Consider the following 16,212-nt stretch of genomic DNA (forward strand, 5'->3'; position numbering starts at 1 on the left):
CAATAAAGAAACCTTTCAAATGTTTCCTTCTGTGAATTCTGAATCCTGAGCAAAGTGGGAAAACACCCAAAGGTTGCTTCAACTCTTTTTCTAAAGATTACACCAAATATACTTCATTTCCAAACTACAGTGCAACTGTTGATTGAATCTTTTCTTCTTGATCATGAACTGAAAGATTATCACATTTATAAGATCATTTGAAGGCTTTTGGCTTTTAACATCTCAATTAAAATACCTGTGACATTTACCATTCACTGACTAAACTTGTCTGTTGCATGAAGTCTGTGTTTAAAAGAACTTTTCCTCCCTGGTTGCAATTTTGCATGGATCCTCTCCAAAGTCTACTGGTGCATCCCAGTCTTTTACAAGAACAAGTCACAGTGTCTATCCAGCAGCTGCTGCCTGCATCTCTATTTCTTGGCTTCTTCTGAAATGTAGAATTATAGAATTGTTTAGGTTGGAAAAGACCCTTAAGATCATCGAGTCCAACCATTAACCTAACACTACCAAGGCCAACACTAAACCATGTCCCTGAGCACCGCGTCAAGGTAGTTGTCATTCCATATGTTTTTCGTAGTTTATAATGACAGAGTTAGTGACATCATCAAACTTATTTCACTAATGACTCGCACTGACCGAAAATACAAAATTCCATAAACTTTTTCCACCTTCTTTGCTGTTGCTGAGCTGATTTTCTCCTGGTAAAAAAAGCCAAGCTTAAGATAAGACTCTTCTCTGCTACTACACTGCTAGTCTTCCTTCACAGTTCTTGCCAAAAGAAGTTAAAATAAGTCACAATATTTAATTGCTCAAGAAGATTTTGGGTGTGTTTCATCCTTCCAGTAACATATTCCTGTATTTCCAGTTACATATTTTTCAGAAAGACCCAAGGCTAACTAGTTTTGTTGTAGAAAGTTTAATTTCCTTCTGTCTTTTATTCTCTCATTTTTGCAATTTATGCCATGAAAGATATCAATGCGGTATGAAACAAAAAATATCTAAACTTTTGTGTTAGGTCAGAAAAGAGTGTGTTTTTCATCTGCTTTAGTTGTTAGAAAAAAGTGAAGGAGTATTACATTTCCTGTAAGGCTGGAAACACTGCATCATTTTTTGTTTTTTTAATCTGCAAGTCTGTGGTCCAAAGGAAAAGTGATACTTGGGCATTTTCATATGGAGCGTTACAATACAGAATGGTGTTTTTGTGACTTGTCCATATCCATAGTGAGAGCAGTATCCAGGCAGTTTTGCTGGATTAAATGCTATTGACACTTTCACTGAATCACTGAACAACTAGGGTTGCACACCTGGGATAGTGGTGTGTGGCTCAATAGTTACTTTAGAAGACATATGAGAATATGATATCAAGACGGACTGAACTTTTTCACCGGCAAAGGACAACTGGAAAATGCTAGGTCTAAGGCAGAAATGGTCAGAATTTGAATGCCACTTTGAAGGCTGTGAATCAGCACAGATCTAAGAACAGTCTCTGCACAAAGGGATCGGAACAGTAAAGATAATTTGAACATTCAACTACTGTGAAGAAAGAACATGAGAAAAGGCAGAGGGTGGTCTGTTACTGTTATTTTGGTCCTCACGGGACGTCCCAAGTCCTCTCTACCTTCAGTCTGACCCATTTGTCTGACTTGCCTCACTTGTCTTGTTTAATATCTCCTTTCCTCTTCCTCTCTGATTCTGATTACCATCCCATATATGGTAGTTTCATCAGGTGAGTGAAGATAACTAGCAAACTTGTCTCTATACAGCATGCTTTGGAACTGAAGGTTATCTGTCACCTCTGGTTTGTGACTGATCCTAAGGGAAATGGAGCAATGCGTCAAGCACAGCAAATGTAAGAAAAAAAAATCAGAGGGAAGGCAGAGATAGGCCATTTTGCTTTAGCAAGGTTTCTAGACGTCACTGACAAAATCATATTTTCATCTGGGAGATTCTTCCACTTCTTTTCTTTCCTCTTGTGGAGAGTGCTTAACGCATACAGCTGGCTGTAGTAGTCCAGGTTGTTCAGGTGGTTGTGCTGTGTTTCAGACAATGTGGTCCAAAATTGATCCTCTGGTCCTGCATGTATTGCTGCTGTAAAGAGTCAGATCAGAGTATCAGACTCTGTGGGCTGTGCAGTGCCACATCCTGGCATTCTGTATGATGCTCTACATGTCTAGAAGTGGGTTACTTCCCACCTTCCTCCAGCCCCCACGTGGAGGCATCGAACTCTGTAGTCTCAGACCAGAAATTCCTTCTGCTGTGAATTTGGCCTTACACAAGCCCAAGAGGCAACATGCAGCTGTCTGCTGCCCAAACCAGCAATCCTTATTTCCTTCAGAGAAAAACATAGTGAACTGAGTAAACACCTTCTGATGGTTGGATGTGGGTTATAGGCCACCAGCTGGACCGTTCTGTCCTGAAAACGAACAGCAACATTTTTGGCCAAGTGCTAAAAGTTTGCATATAGGAATCCAAAAAGAGCATTGGTTATTGCTTTAAACTTGCTTTATTCTTTAAAAATATGCTTTACCAGAATTATCCATTTCAGATTCTCAAACTGTGGAATGAGAAGGTTTAAATCCTTTTTTCCTTGCTAGGATGAGTGATGTCAGTAATATTAGAAAGAAACAAAGAGTTATTCTAGAAATTTGAACTAGGCTAAGTCTGATATACAGAGACTGACATCACCACTCCACTGAAGATAACAGGGACTATGCATATCAGTTGTTTGAAGAAAGTTGGTAGTCCTCACTCAGCTCACCTCAACTCTACCATTCACCTCATCACCACAACTGCTAATAAAATGTCTAGTGTTTCCCAGGTCAGTCTTGATGATAACATCTCTGGGTTGTGGCTGTTTGCTATTGCAGGTGAATGATAGTGTAACAGCAACGTAAAATTGTCCTCATGTATATGAAGCTAGGCAAAATAAAAATTGGTAGTGACTTTTGATATTTTTGACCTTGCATTTTGAGTAAATGTTATCACAGGAGAGAGCAAGAGGCAAAATTCTGTTTTTGAAAGACATTGTTTCTTTTTTTTTTTTTTTTTTTTTAGGTCAGATTTCAACTCACTACAATTAAAACTTTGCCAAATTTTATTTTAAAACTTTCCTGAATTTTATTTTTCTGGTAAGACTTCTATTTCCTAGTGATTAAAAAATTGTTGAATTTGTGGAACGGTACTAGGAAGTATTGTCTGAATGTTGCAGTGTCTCTGCTCTTCATTCAGATTCATTGCAACTGCTGACTCACTGCCTTATGTGGGACAACATTCCAAAAATGCTGAACAGCTTCAGCCTCTGAGGCCGGTTATGCATCTAGCAGCAACCCTGCTGAAGACCTGGCTTTGGCCACTTGTTGCTGTGTTTGCACTGCCTTTTGTGCCCTGTTGACACAAGCATTTGCAGAGTAATGTGGTGAGCTGGATGAAGAAACTGATTCAGCTGAAACTTAACCATGCAAAAAATTATTTTTCTTCCGCTGGACCACCTCCTCCCAATGAGAAGCAGGAATGAGCAGCCAGAATTAGGCTAAGGACTCTTATGATTTCTGAAAGTTGTTAAACTCCAAAACTTGTCAGAATTGAATCCTTAATCTCATATCTGTTAATGAGAACATAGGCTCCTGCATATTTTTATCACGTTTGAAAACAGGACATAGGTAAATTGGACTCTTTTTGCAATTTTTACCTTTTTTTTAATATATTAAATATATTTTAAAAGACAAAGAACATGAATACTAGAAAGGTGAAATATCAGTCTTCCTTCTCACAGCTTCCTGACTTCCAAGCAGGCAGGGATACTAGGACAGAAAGGGCTAATTCTAGGGGAGAGAAATAGTCAGGATGTCAAAATGTGGTTCTGCTTCCTTATTTTTACTTTCTCAGAGCCAACAGTTTTCTTGCTGTATGCAAGGAGGAAAATCAAGACAGAATCTAGAAAATGAACTGTTCCTAAAGAGGCTCCTTGCTGCTTTTCATCAGAATATAGACTGCCACTTCTACTAGGAGGCTTTCAGATGAGAGATGGAGGGAAATGCTCTCTCTAGGTTTAGCAGGGCAGCCGATCGTCAGAACCTGTAGGCTGTGCCCTGGCTTTTGGCAACGCGGGTACATGAGTATCATTTACCCATTCTGTCTGCTTATCCTTACAGCTAGTATGAAAATAGTGCTGTACTCATTGGCGGCTGCCCTGAAAACTGAATAGTACTTTTTAAAGCATTATGAGATCATCAGGAGAAAATGAGTCTGACAGCATCCAAGAAAGCTTCACTGTCCCTGAATTGCTCCTGCCTTACTACATGGAACATTGCTTGATGTATAACTTCTGATTTCCATTACTGATAATGAAGAAGAGCTGGTTTTGTCACGTTGCAAAGCAGTAAACTTTTATAATGCTGCAACCACATTCTTGGATGTTTCCAGATTTCAAGTCACATCAGAGAGTGTACAAGAATTAAAAACTTGCCCACCCATGAGTAACCAGGACCAGCACTAATAAAGCCCTTTTTACCCTAGTGAATGTTGTCATGGAGAGCAACCAAGGGGCATGCCCACACACAGAATTACTCCAAAAGCTTTTCTAGCAATCCAGGAATTATTAATAATTACTCGTGCTCAGGATAGGTCCTGTAAACACTTCCTCCCACACTAATTTGCTATGAACAATTTCAGTGTGAGTGTAAGGAGAAAGTACAGCTTTGTGGTTACGGTAGTTCATCAGCCCTTTCAGAACTCTCCCACGGCACTTGCCCACTTCTCACTGAGTCCTCTCTTCTGTGATGTTCTGTATTTTCTGCTCCCTCACCGAGGCACCTCGAGGAGCAACAGTAGAAGGACGCCTGTCCCTGCCTTCACCTCAGGTTACCATCTGTGTTGCTGTGCAGGGAAACATACTCATGTAACCCTCATGTAATCACACAGGCATGGGTGGGCAAAGACAGATCAAGAGCTCTTGTCCTCTCAAGAACTCCGCAGAGAAGATGGTAAAGGTAGCTCACAGCAGAGAGAATTTCAGCCAGTAATGCCAACATCAGTGCTGATGTCAGCCTAGGACATACCTTCTAAGAATGCTAATAGTGAAAAGGCTGGACACATTTCCTATTTTAAAGAGGCTTTTTAAATTCTCCATATGCTTCCTTTAAAAAAATTCCTTTAATCTTTTTGATGTTTGCAGTACCCTGGAGAATAATATGAGTTCTTTTCTCAGTTGATGAGTGTATCGCTTTTATAGGATTTGAAACACTTACTGACCTGGGTAGCTTATGACAAAATAGGATTTTCAATTCAGATCCAACCTGCTCTATCTTGCTTCTGTTTCTAATCCAGAGTGAACCTTATCTGTTGTTATTTTGTATTTCGCATGATGCTATATATCATGCTAGAGTAATTACTGCCACAGAAGATAGAAGGGCCTTGCCATGAAAGAACAAAACATCAACACAGCACATAATTCTTAAAAGATCTGAAACCTGAGTGGAGGAAAGCAGGAGTTAAACTGGCTCCTGCATAACAGTTGTTTTGTTTTACGCTTGATGTTCCATCCCTGTGCCTAATTCCTCAGTCTCATCTTCCGTGGTGACTTCATTAGCAATGAGATGCTAATTAAATTTCATATTTATGATTAGAAAATAAAATCATTGGACCTTTTTTAAATAGATTTTTATGAGTTTTGGCTCAGTTAGCTGAGTCAGCAGTATAGATTCTGCAAGGCTGAACTTACCGGCTTTGAAAAAAAAGATAAATAGGGCAAATAGCAATGGAAGGAGAGTCTAATCTGAAACCTCCTATAGTTTCTACACTGTATTAGTTTTTGAGCATAAGAAAAATAATTTTGTTTTTGTTCCTCATAGAAAGAAATATTGTTAGTCATGTAGAAAGAACCCTTCTTTTATTATGTCTCAGAGGGTTCAAAGCTTAAAATTTCATCTAATTCTTAAAATCTCAATTGTAGTTGGAGACAATATGCTGAAATGAGATTGATGCATCAGCAGCATTCACCATCACCTGTTAGCTAGCAAAATATTTATTTCAAGGATTCAGAAGGGTTAGAATTAACACAGGTAAGCACTGACACACAGTGTCTGCCCTCTTCCCTGTGGAATGTGTACCATTGGAGAGTTCATACAATACTGGAGAATCAGAACTACTTAAATACCGCTGCCAGCCAGATTTACAGGTGCTATATAGAGCAGTTTCTTATTCATGTAAAAATTAGCACCTCACAAAGCTTTAAAGGCTCATTTTTCAAATACTTAGCATTTGAAGAATGTTCCAGTTGTGAAAAGATTTTTGAAAGAGCTCAGCTTCAATTTAAGCGTGTAAGAAAGACCTGATTTTTAAAAGTGCTTAACACTCAGCAGCTCTGTGATTCATAACGCTATCTTATCCTACACTCTGAGGCAAGTCTTGCAAAAATCTGGCCATTTATTTTGATGCCTAAATGCCACCTACGCTCTTTGAAAATCTGACCCTAATTACGAGTTGTGCCCTTGAGTAGGAATGAGAAATAGGGGAAATCAATCCTCAAGTGTGGGAGCCATTTGCTAGTGCTCTTATTGCATGTAACCTTACTTCATACACAAGTACAACACTGCATTTAAAACAATGGCTTTTCTGCACATTCTGCAAATGCTTTTTTGTTAGCTTGTGGTACTTCACTCTATGAGGTACAGTTAATGCAGATAGCACATAGGGAATTGTTATGCTTCTAGGCATAAGTTAGGAGAATAAAACAAAACTTCCACTGACTTTTAGTTGGTTACCACCCTTTGTACTGTTAAACATCTTCTCCTAAAGATCAGGATTTGGGTGCATAGAATCCTGCAAATCTTGCTTTTGTAATATTGTTTGTAGATGCTGTTTTAACAGCAGCTGCCTGTGCTTAAAGACTGAGATGCTCACAGATGGAGTGTGATTCTGGCATCACTTCACAGTTGCTTTTTTCACAAATATTTATTTCCACAGTCAGCAGAGAATTCAATAAAATTCTCATACTTCTCCTTCTGTTGACTCATTCTCAAGAACCACACCCGGGTGAAGACGGATAGCCAGATTTCTTGCTATATTAGTACTTTGCCTCTTTGGTCTTTTCAAAAAATACTTGTTAACCATGAACTGAACTGGCCAGAGTTTCCTGATGAGACCAGGGTTTAGTCTCTTCCAATGGTTAGTTAATTCTTCTGGGATAAAGCTTTCCACATGAAAGCTTTACAGCATTTTATTTTGTATAATCAGAGCAATTGACTTAGTTATGGAGAAAGCAACAGAAGATGCTTGATTCCTTCTTGCAATGCTTTGAAGGTAGGAAATATAGAATTGCCAAGAATTTGGTATTATCTCTTCCCCAAGAGAGGTTACCACTTAAAGAAATAAATTACAGTCCCGTTAAGTAAAGAATCTGACAATTTTTGCTTTAAATTTCTATAGAAGTGACTTAAAGGAGCCCTTCTGCAGGATGGAAAGTGAATTGTCTCTCTGTTTTCCAGAGACTGCTTTCCTGCTCTTAATTGCAGGCCTTACAGTGAGGCTTCTTTGGTGACAGAATTGTTAATGAACCCCAGCTGTAGTATCTGCAGGAAAGGAGGACCTGTTTGAGGTACTCCTCAGGTCTTTCCTGCTCCATCCGTAGCGCACAGCTCTCTGTGGCTATGAGAACACTTCCTCTAAGACTGGTGTCGTATTTGAAAGTTACCCACAACCTCTGTTCAGAAGAAAAGGGAAGTAAGGCAGCCCCCAGCACCTTTCTGTCTACTATATATAGACAGTAAGTTTGAGAGAGAGGATGGTGGGTGTATGTTTCCGGAGCTATGTGACACAGTCCTGCGACACTGGTACAAGAAGAGAGAGGACACAGAGCAAGAAAAAGAGGAGGTGGCCAGAAAGCTTAAGTGGGAAAAATCTATTCATAAAACAAGTACAACCATTTCCATGTGAAAGGAGAATTCTAATTTCCAGCAGTAAAATAGCAAGCTCCTCCTGATTCCTGGTGAGGTTTTGTCCTTCCTAGGCCAGGCTGCTTGTGATCTATTGTAGACTTTTTCTTGTCAAATGGCATCCAGTTGTCTTCTGTGTGTTTTGTGCTCTGCTGGCTGAGACGTTCATGCAGCTTTAAGCAAGCTTACAAGGATAGAAGATTTTGTCAATGAGCAGAACATCAAGGACTATGACAGTCTGCGACTAGGAGTGAAGCTTACTTCTTCCAGTGACTTTGAGGTGGAAAGACTACAGGTATTTGTTATGCAAGGCATGTATGTCATTCTTCAGGCCACAGACAAACTAGCATGTGCAAGACAGCAGTCTGTTCTCTAACATTAGGGTCTATTTTAAAGTAATAGTTACAAAGAGGTCACAAAATGGAATAAGGAATACATACCTGTTCTATCCACGTGAAGTGTGTTTACATAAAATGAACAAAATGTATATGTGAATCACAGCAGCCATCACCCTTGGGAGACTGGACAGTGTATGATCCAACAGAATATATTGTTAGCAATTAAGAGCTAAACGTGAATGGATAAGTCTTCACAGAGCTAGATAGGGAGCTATTATACCTTTGCACAGTGCATTTAAGATATTTAACTGAATCGTATTTTCATCACAATCAATGCATGCTGCTATTATAATGCAGTAAACAATTTGCATGAGGGTTATTTTTCATGTGTTTGGAGTAGTATTGTTTGTTAAGATTGATCTTTATAGAAGGGTTATGAGAGTTGGCTTCTTATTTGTTCATCTTTGTATTTTGTGTATTTTGACTAACTGTAGGATTCTTAATGTAGGGTTCTGTCTTATTTTCCTGCCATGTTATAAAACCTGCTATATGAAATACTATTTTCAAACTTTCTTGGGCTGTGGTGAGTTACAGTGAGATTATCTGACAGTATTCAAGATTGGAGTGTAACCTTTTCTGTTGTAAGAATGGCCTACGCATTTACAGTCAGTTGTTGCTGAATTTGGAGATTTTTAAACTAGAATGCAGTCCTCCCATCTAATGTTCTGCATTATCCTTTGTTTGTGGATGAGAGTATCGCCTACAAGGAATCATTATCTGACTGCATGGAAGATGTTCTTCTCTGAGTGGTTTTTGTTATTTTTTTAAACTTGTGTAACGTAAGAGTTTGTAGAAAGTGTAAATTTTTTTAATAAACAGACTAAGTAGCAGTTTTGTATGGCAGAGCTACACTTCTTTCTCTTTTCCTGTTTTATGTGACTCGTTATATTAATAGAAGTGAAGCGTTAGTAACACCAACGAGAATCAGGCTATCTGTGCAAGGGTTATGCAAGTTTCGTATGTATGTATGTATCAGCTAATGATTCTTTGTCCTTACCGGGTTCTTATGTAGCTCAGTCTATGCAAATCCCTCGTGAACACTGGCTCTCTGTACCAAAGAATGTGCTGGGTTTTGTAATGTAAGCACACATTTACTGGGACCTAACCTACAATCATCAAACTCATTTGCATGTTTGGGCAACTTGAATTTTTAATGCCGGACTCCTCCTAATCACACAGGACTGTACATTTGCCCCCAGCTGTGCCTCCTCCTTCTCCTAAACTAGTGAGAATCTGGTTATCAATTGTAAAACCAGAATGAGTCAGTCTCAAGAAAAAATTAACCTGGGACCTAGTAATGGCTTCTGAAGCATTTGTTGGACCAGCATTCTCGTGAGCCCTTGGCAGCCTGGGGATGACAGCTTCTTTTTAGATCTTGGCTTTTAGCACAGATTAGTTGAAAGGAAATGCTGGTGTCAGTAGCTAATGCTGCACTCAAGAAAAAAAGGCCAGCTATATAAACATATTTGTACTACATTAGCACAGTGATTTCTGTTGTCCTCCTCATCATCATGCATAACAGGATGGAGGATGTGTAGATTAAAGCATTTAGTAAATGTCAGGCTTTCAGCTCTCCACTGCTACTTTGCAAATCTTTTCAAATAGATGCACTAAATTCCTGTGGTAAATTGTTTATTTAAATTATTGTGCCATTATCTTGATTTGCATGCTCAGAACTAACGCTAACTTCTAATGTGCCAGGATCTGTGGCAGGGCCTTCCCTATTTATCCCTTCATTTGCTTTGCACCCCGCGTTCCTTCCCTTTGCCTTTACTAAGGTCTTTCCTGTTCTCATCTCTGTCTTACTTCTGTTCCTCACTTTCATTCTGTTGAGTTCCCCTTTCTCTAACTTTCTTTTTCTTTTCCTGTTCCTTTTTTATATTTCCTTTTCCCTTGACCTCACCATTTTTCATCCCCAAATCTCGTCTTCCTCTCTCCTCTTCAGTTTTTTTTCTCCGTCTCTCATTGTTCACCTCCTCCTTTCTCATTTACTTTCACATGTATTATCATTTAATAATGGTAGTACTAACAGTTTCTGAAATCTGGGTATCAGATTCTTAAACAATGTGGGAAAGCAGAATAATATCCATCTAATCACCAGTGCAGACATTGCCATCTGAAGGGACAAATCTCTCTCCGTTGACCCTAGAGGGCACCTAAGCAACTAGTAGTGGCCAGAAACCAATCTTTAGAGGGCATTCTAAAGCAGAAGTATACAATGGTGGAATGAAGTTTTGAACAGACCACTTTCCATTCACTAGAGAGGAACTAGATTTCTAAGTTAAACTAGATGCCTAATTCAAATTAGTGAGATGAATCCACCCTCTAAATTTGCTTCTCTATCAGTAGTGCTTAGACAGTATGTTACTGAGGGAGCTGGAAGCATCTTCACTATATGTAGAAAATAGTGACCCATAGAAAAATGACAGAGTCGTCAAAACATCATTTAAGCTATTTGTACAGGAGGATTTTTCCATTTTCTTTGTTTATTATTGGTAATATATGTTCTACAACCAAATCTGATTGGGTGTTGCATGTTCGAGGTAGCATAATCTGCTGTTGGTTTGCTATTGAGACAAAATTAGTCATTTCCTTCCTGTGTGATAAGATGATAAGAGCTCTGAAGTTCTAAAGCTGGCAGACCTGAGGAAGATGTAGACTTTAGATATTCTCACCAGATGGAGTACAAAATGGGAAAGCATAGATCTCAGCCTTTTATGAAACAGAGATCGTTACAGGATCCTAATAAGTATTACTGCACTGATTAAGGTCTTTTGCAACAATATTTCATTGGGCAGAACAACATTTTTAATGTGTAAATATTTTTTTCCTCCAGAAAGTGATAGGTATTTTATAGAATTTCATACGCAATTTCAAAAGCAGACAAAAGCTAAATGTAATAACTGTGGAATTCAGTGCAAGGATTGTTCAGCTCTTAAGCAATATTATCCTGCAATATTGAAAAACTTGTGTGTCTTTGTTGCATAGCATTTTCTGGTTTAGGTGATACTAAGCAAACTGTTGGGTGTGCTGACTAACAATACTAATAATTGGTCCGTGCTTTATGTATGCATTACCCTTTCTTTTTTTCTCATATGGAGTTTTATATGGATCTGTTCTTAGGAGAGTAAATAAAGGCAAAGGAAGAGATAATTAAAGAGAGTTCCTATAGTATTAATTCTTCTGGCCCTCTTCTGTTAGGACAGGAATAGTGATTAGAGACAAATCTCTGATTTATTCTGTTGCTTTCTTCTTTTTCATAGAGCAGAGGTACTGAATAAGAGTAACATGATAGAATTCTTCATTTCTTTTTCTCTCACTTGGTTGTTGAGCTAATAGTTATGAAAATGAGGGGAATTTTCTTTCCCTCTTCTGCTTGTAGAAGCAAGATGAATATGCCTCCAAAGCTCTTTGAACCAGCAAGGGAGTTTGTTTTGGTTACCTCTGTCTCTCTTCTGTTCAGAAAATGGGAGTAGTATTTATGACTATAGCTATTATCTGGCTTCACTGAAGATCTAGCTTCACCTCACTGAAGCATTGCAAGTCTGCTACTGTTTGGGGTTTTTTTTGTAGGTTGTGTGTAACAGGAAGATTGACTCAATGGAATTGAACAGAATACTTTGTGTGAAAATAATCCTATTTTGTGTTTAAAGCTTCCTGTTCTTCTATTACTTTGGTATCTCTTATTCTGTATTTTTCTTTTGTATTTTGTTGAAACTGTGGTGTTCAGTAAGCTGGTTGAATCTTTTATATAAAGAGGGAGGGGGTTCTGATAGATTCGGAATGGTTCTTTCCATATACAGCCACTGTGACCTAAAACAGAAATACAGCCCAGTCCATTCAACAGTGCTGCTGGCTTCAGAAATGCTGCAACATTTGAAGTAATAAAACTGCACTAATAATAAATGTTTTTCTAGGGCCTTCCTATCTTGCTGGTTCCAAGTGCTTTGCAGTCACTAATTAACTAGTCCTACCTTGTCATAAAAATACTTCTTACCAGCCTTGTTTTCAGGAGGGGACACAGAGGTAGAAAGAATGAATATAAAGTGCACATTCTTAAGGGCAGATGAAGACACAGTCTCCTCTCCTTTGGGAGTCCAGATTTAGGCACCTGTATGGAAAAAATTTGCAAGTATAGCTAAGCAATGCTATGTAGCTTAATCAATGTTTAAGCCTTTTAAAAGTGGTTTTCAGTACCATAGAACAACCAGCAGTGCAGCCAACATAATTGGAAACTGCTGGTATTCAGCATTTCAGAAAGCCAGGAGTGCAAATAGACCTCTCCTGTCCTTAAGCAAAGGAATATAATTTCCTTATCACACCTTAAACTGTGACTTTCCTCCAAAATTAGAAATAGCTCTAAATCCCTTTGTGGTTTTGTGGTTCTCTGATAGTTCAAATCTGCACATATCCATACAAGCAGCTTTTGAGAAAATCAACGTGTTGTTATACTTTATCATGTGAGGTGCTATACAAACTTGAGGGAGAAAGGGTATTGCCCCATGAAATTGAGATACGCATAGAAAGAGGATGTAATACAATCCCCTCAAAACGTTGAGGATAATTATATGCACAGTTTTAAAGTGCTATTTTCATCTTTATTTTCACTTTAGAGTATGATAATTTATATGTAATCTTTTCCTGATTTATATACACATATTTAGTATTTAACCTAAACATCTGTTATTCTTAACTTATAATTTGCACAAATATTTTGTATGTTGTGGTTTCTTTTTAAATACTGCCAGTCTGTGAACATCTGTGGCAAATGCAGAAGTCCAAAATATTAAAATAGATCAGCTCTTCCAAAAAAACTTCCTCCTGCTTCTCAGTATGAGGACAATACCCTTTTTTCATATTTCACAAAGGAGATATCAAGAAATCAGAAAACGTAGCTGAAGCCCGCATTTGCAGTCTGTTACAAGCTGATTTCTCAGTATCAACAGGCTGACAAGAATTCAGAGCAAGGGGATGCAAATAATTAAACGGCTGAAGGGTTAATTTCTGCACCATCATGAAATGAATCACAAAAAATGAAGCTTTAGATGTGACCTGATGATAAGCACTTTACAGAACCCCTGGTTCTGAAGCCTGCAGGCTTTATTCCCTTGATCAGTGGAGAGTGTCACTGACATATGAAAGTGTGGAGTCTGAGTGAGAACAGGGAACAGCTTTAACTGCAAGGTGATTTGTTCAGTTGAAAAATATAACAAAAAAATAGCAAACACACAGAAAGATTCATTTGTGTGTAAGAGCCAAGAGAAGGATAGTCCCTGAGAGAGAAAAGGAGATGAGGGGAATAAAGTGTTTCTGTTAATGTAAAAAGGGATTCTCTTGTATTTGTCTGCATCTGCAGAGATCTTTGAAATAGATGGGACTAGCTGAGATTATTACTGGATTAAGATCTCCTGCAGTTAAAAGCTATTTTGTATACCAACTACTGAAAGGAGCAGCAGGAGAGCAATTTTTTAACTGCTGTGGTGATTCTTGTTTCTTTTGGGTTAATGTCTTGAAGTCAGTCCAAGTCTGTGACTTCACACCTGTGATTTGTAATGGACGCCATAGTATTTCTATGACATATCACAACTTCTGAATGTGTTAGGTTACAACTCAGGAGGTGTTGGAATCAGAAAGTAGATAATGGTAATAAAGATCAGATTAAATAAGTGATTACACATTTGAAAACATTTTAAATCTGTCATTTTTAATTTTACAAGTGAAATCAACTTTTCTGTGATATCACCACAGGAAGGAAGGACAGAAACGGGGAATAAGGTCTTTTAAATACCTAGAAAATGCAAGTGCTGCTGAAAATCTTTTAAGATTAAAGCCACTAATACAATACCTTTATTGGCTTCCCACTGAGTTTCAGTTGTCACATCTGTTTTTTGACCAGCACAACAAAATTTCAACCAATCACAAGCATTTTATTTCTTATTCAACATTATATTAAATACTAAATCAAAGAAATATTTGCTTACTAGAAGGGTGTTGTACTAATATCAGCTGTCCATTGCTATTATCTCTGGAATAGCTCCACAAGACAGTGGAGTTACCTGGGGGTTATACTCTTAGACCAGTCTGGCCAAAGAAACACAATAGAGGCAACACCTCAAGCTCTAGGAAAGAGGGGAGTGCTACCCGATATGCAGCAGTAATCCCTGAGAGGTGATGAACAGCACAGTGAGTTAGGAGAGAGCTTAGCTGTGCTCCTGGTATGGCATTTCCAAGGTGGAAATCCAAAGAAGAAAGCGAAACGAAGATTCTGAAATTCCCACATGGCAGTGAGGGACCACTCCACCAAATGTTGTTTCTAAGGGCTTGCTCCTGACAGTAGACTGTGTTTAACAGGAGTTTGCTACCAGAAATCTCCTTTTAAAATTCTTAGCCACTCATGCAATATACTTATTACTTTCCCATTAAACATTATGTCCCCAAAATAACAGTATGGATGTATTATGGCCATACACAAGGGACTATTTGATAAAGGTATTTTTAATGTCAGGTGAAAAAATGTGTTCATGTTGAGAATTACACTGATGAGTGAACTCTTCTTTGAATCATATAATGGAGAAATCCCTCACTAATGTCCTGAGGGAACTGCTGACAGTGTGTAATAATTTCTGGTTCGGTGCAGCAGATTACAAGATATCTTGCATTTTATGAAATTCAGGCACATGCTTCTTTTGCACTCTGAGTCCGTCTGTGAGCTTCCTGGTACGCTCCCCAAAATTAAAGGGCCTGCAACGCACCTTTTTTTAGATGCAATAGATAGCTGTGGCTGTAAGATTACTAAGGTAGTGTGTGACCTTCTGCTTTATTGCCTTCTACTCCCAAAAGTTCAGCTTCTCCAATTATGTAGTGTTTGTTAAATTCACCTTTGAAGTGAAATACAGTTATTTCCAGAATACGTGGTGGAGAGTAAGGTTCATGAGAATGTATGTGTACTTCAGATGAAGCTATTTCACCTTTAGCATTTCTCCTACTGCTACCTGCTTTATATAGCTTTTTCTATTGTTTTACCTTTATACTGTTCATTACTGCAGTGTCATCTTTACCACACGTAAATACTGGCATTCAGTAAGAATTTTCATCCAACTTATGAGGAGTTCATAAGACCAGATGAGAGATTTTCCCGTAACTACAGCTATGCCCCCATGATTCTGGATCCCGTTGAGCAGACCCAGTCTTCCTTGCCTTCTGAGGACTGTTATCTCTCCCAGCCCATTTAATAGCAGTCACTGGAGTAATGAATTTTACATGCAAGCAGCAGAGCAAATGCTAAATAAGTGGTTCCTAAGATGTGAAACTACAAAGAAAAGAACTCTGAGAGAGCTACTGGAGTACAGGAGAAAAACAAAATTGCCGGCAATACTCTCCTAACGTGTCCATAGTATGAGGAACCCATCAACATTTTTCTCGTAGAGCTATTGAACCCCAGTCTAGGATTTTGGACAATTTGGGAAGGCCTTTGAAAGCATCAAGCAAAAACCGTGCATTTTTGTAGGAGTATTCAATATTTCATTATGATAGAACACTGACAAACACATTATTTAGCAGATTAGCACTTTTGTTTTCAGTTTTCAAAATGAGGAGTTAATAGCCTCTGGCTATACAGATTAATAGCTGGTTTTGCCCAGTGATGTTCAGTGTAACACAGGCTGCTTTGCAGTTCCTAAAGTTGGAAGCTGAGGAAATTATAACACAATGGAGAGAATTCTTCTGGTCCAAGAAAAACATGTTGCTTTTGAGGTCTTCAGTTACTCATTACCAGCAAAGTCTCATAAAGCACAGCTCTCATCTCACATGACCCGAGAACTGCATGTTCTTTAACCATGGTCTCTGATGGGGTAAAATAACTCTTGAAATAGAAGGTTGTCTTC

The 16,212-nt window shown here is 38.4% G+C and overlaps 1 protein-coding gene across 1 annotated transcript in view; it reads left to right on the forward strand.

The window, feature by feature from the left end:
• The window catches only part of CARD11 (caspase recruitment domain family member 11), a 47,756-nt gene that overhangs the window by 5,165 nt on the left and 26,379 nt on the right, over nt 1-16,212 (forward strand). The window lies entirely within an intron of this gene.

Source organism: Harpia harpyja, chromosome 21 (genome assembly GCF_026419915.1).
Source record: "Harpia harpyja isolate bHarHar1 chromosome 21, bHarHar1 primary haplotype, whole genome shotgun sequence".
Classification (NCBI taxonomy): domain Eukaryota; kingdom Metazoa; phylum Chordata; class Aves; order Accipitriformes; family Accipitridae; genus Harpia; species Harpia harpyja.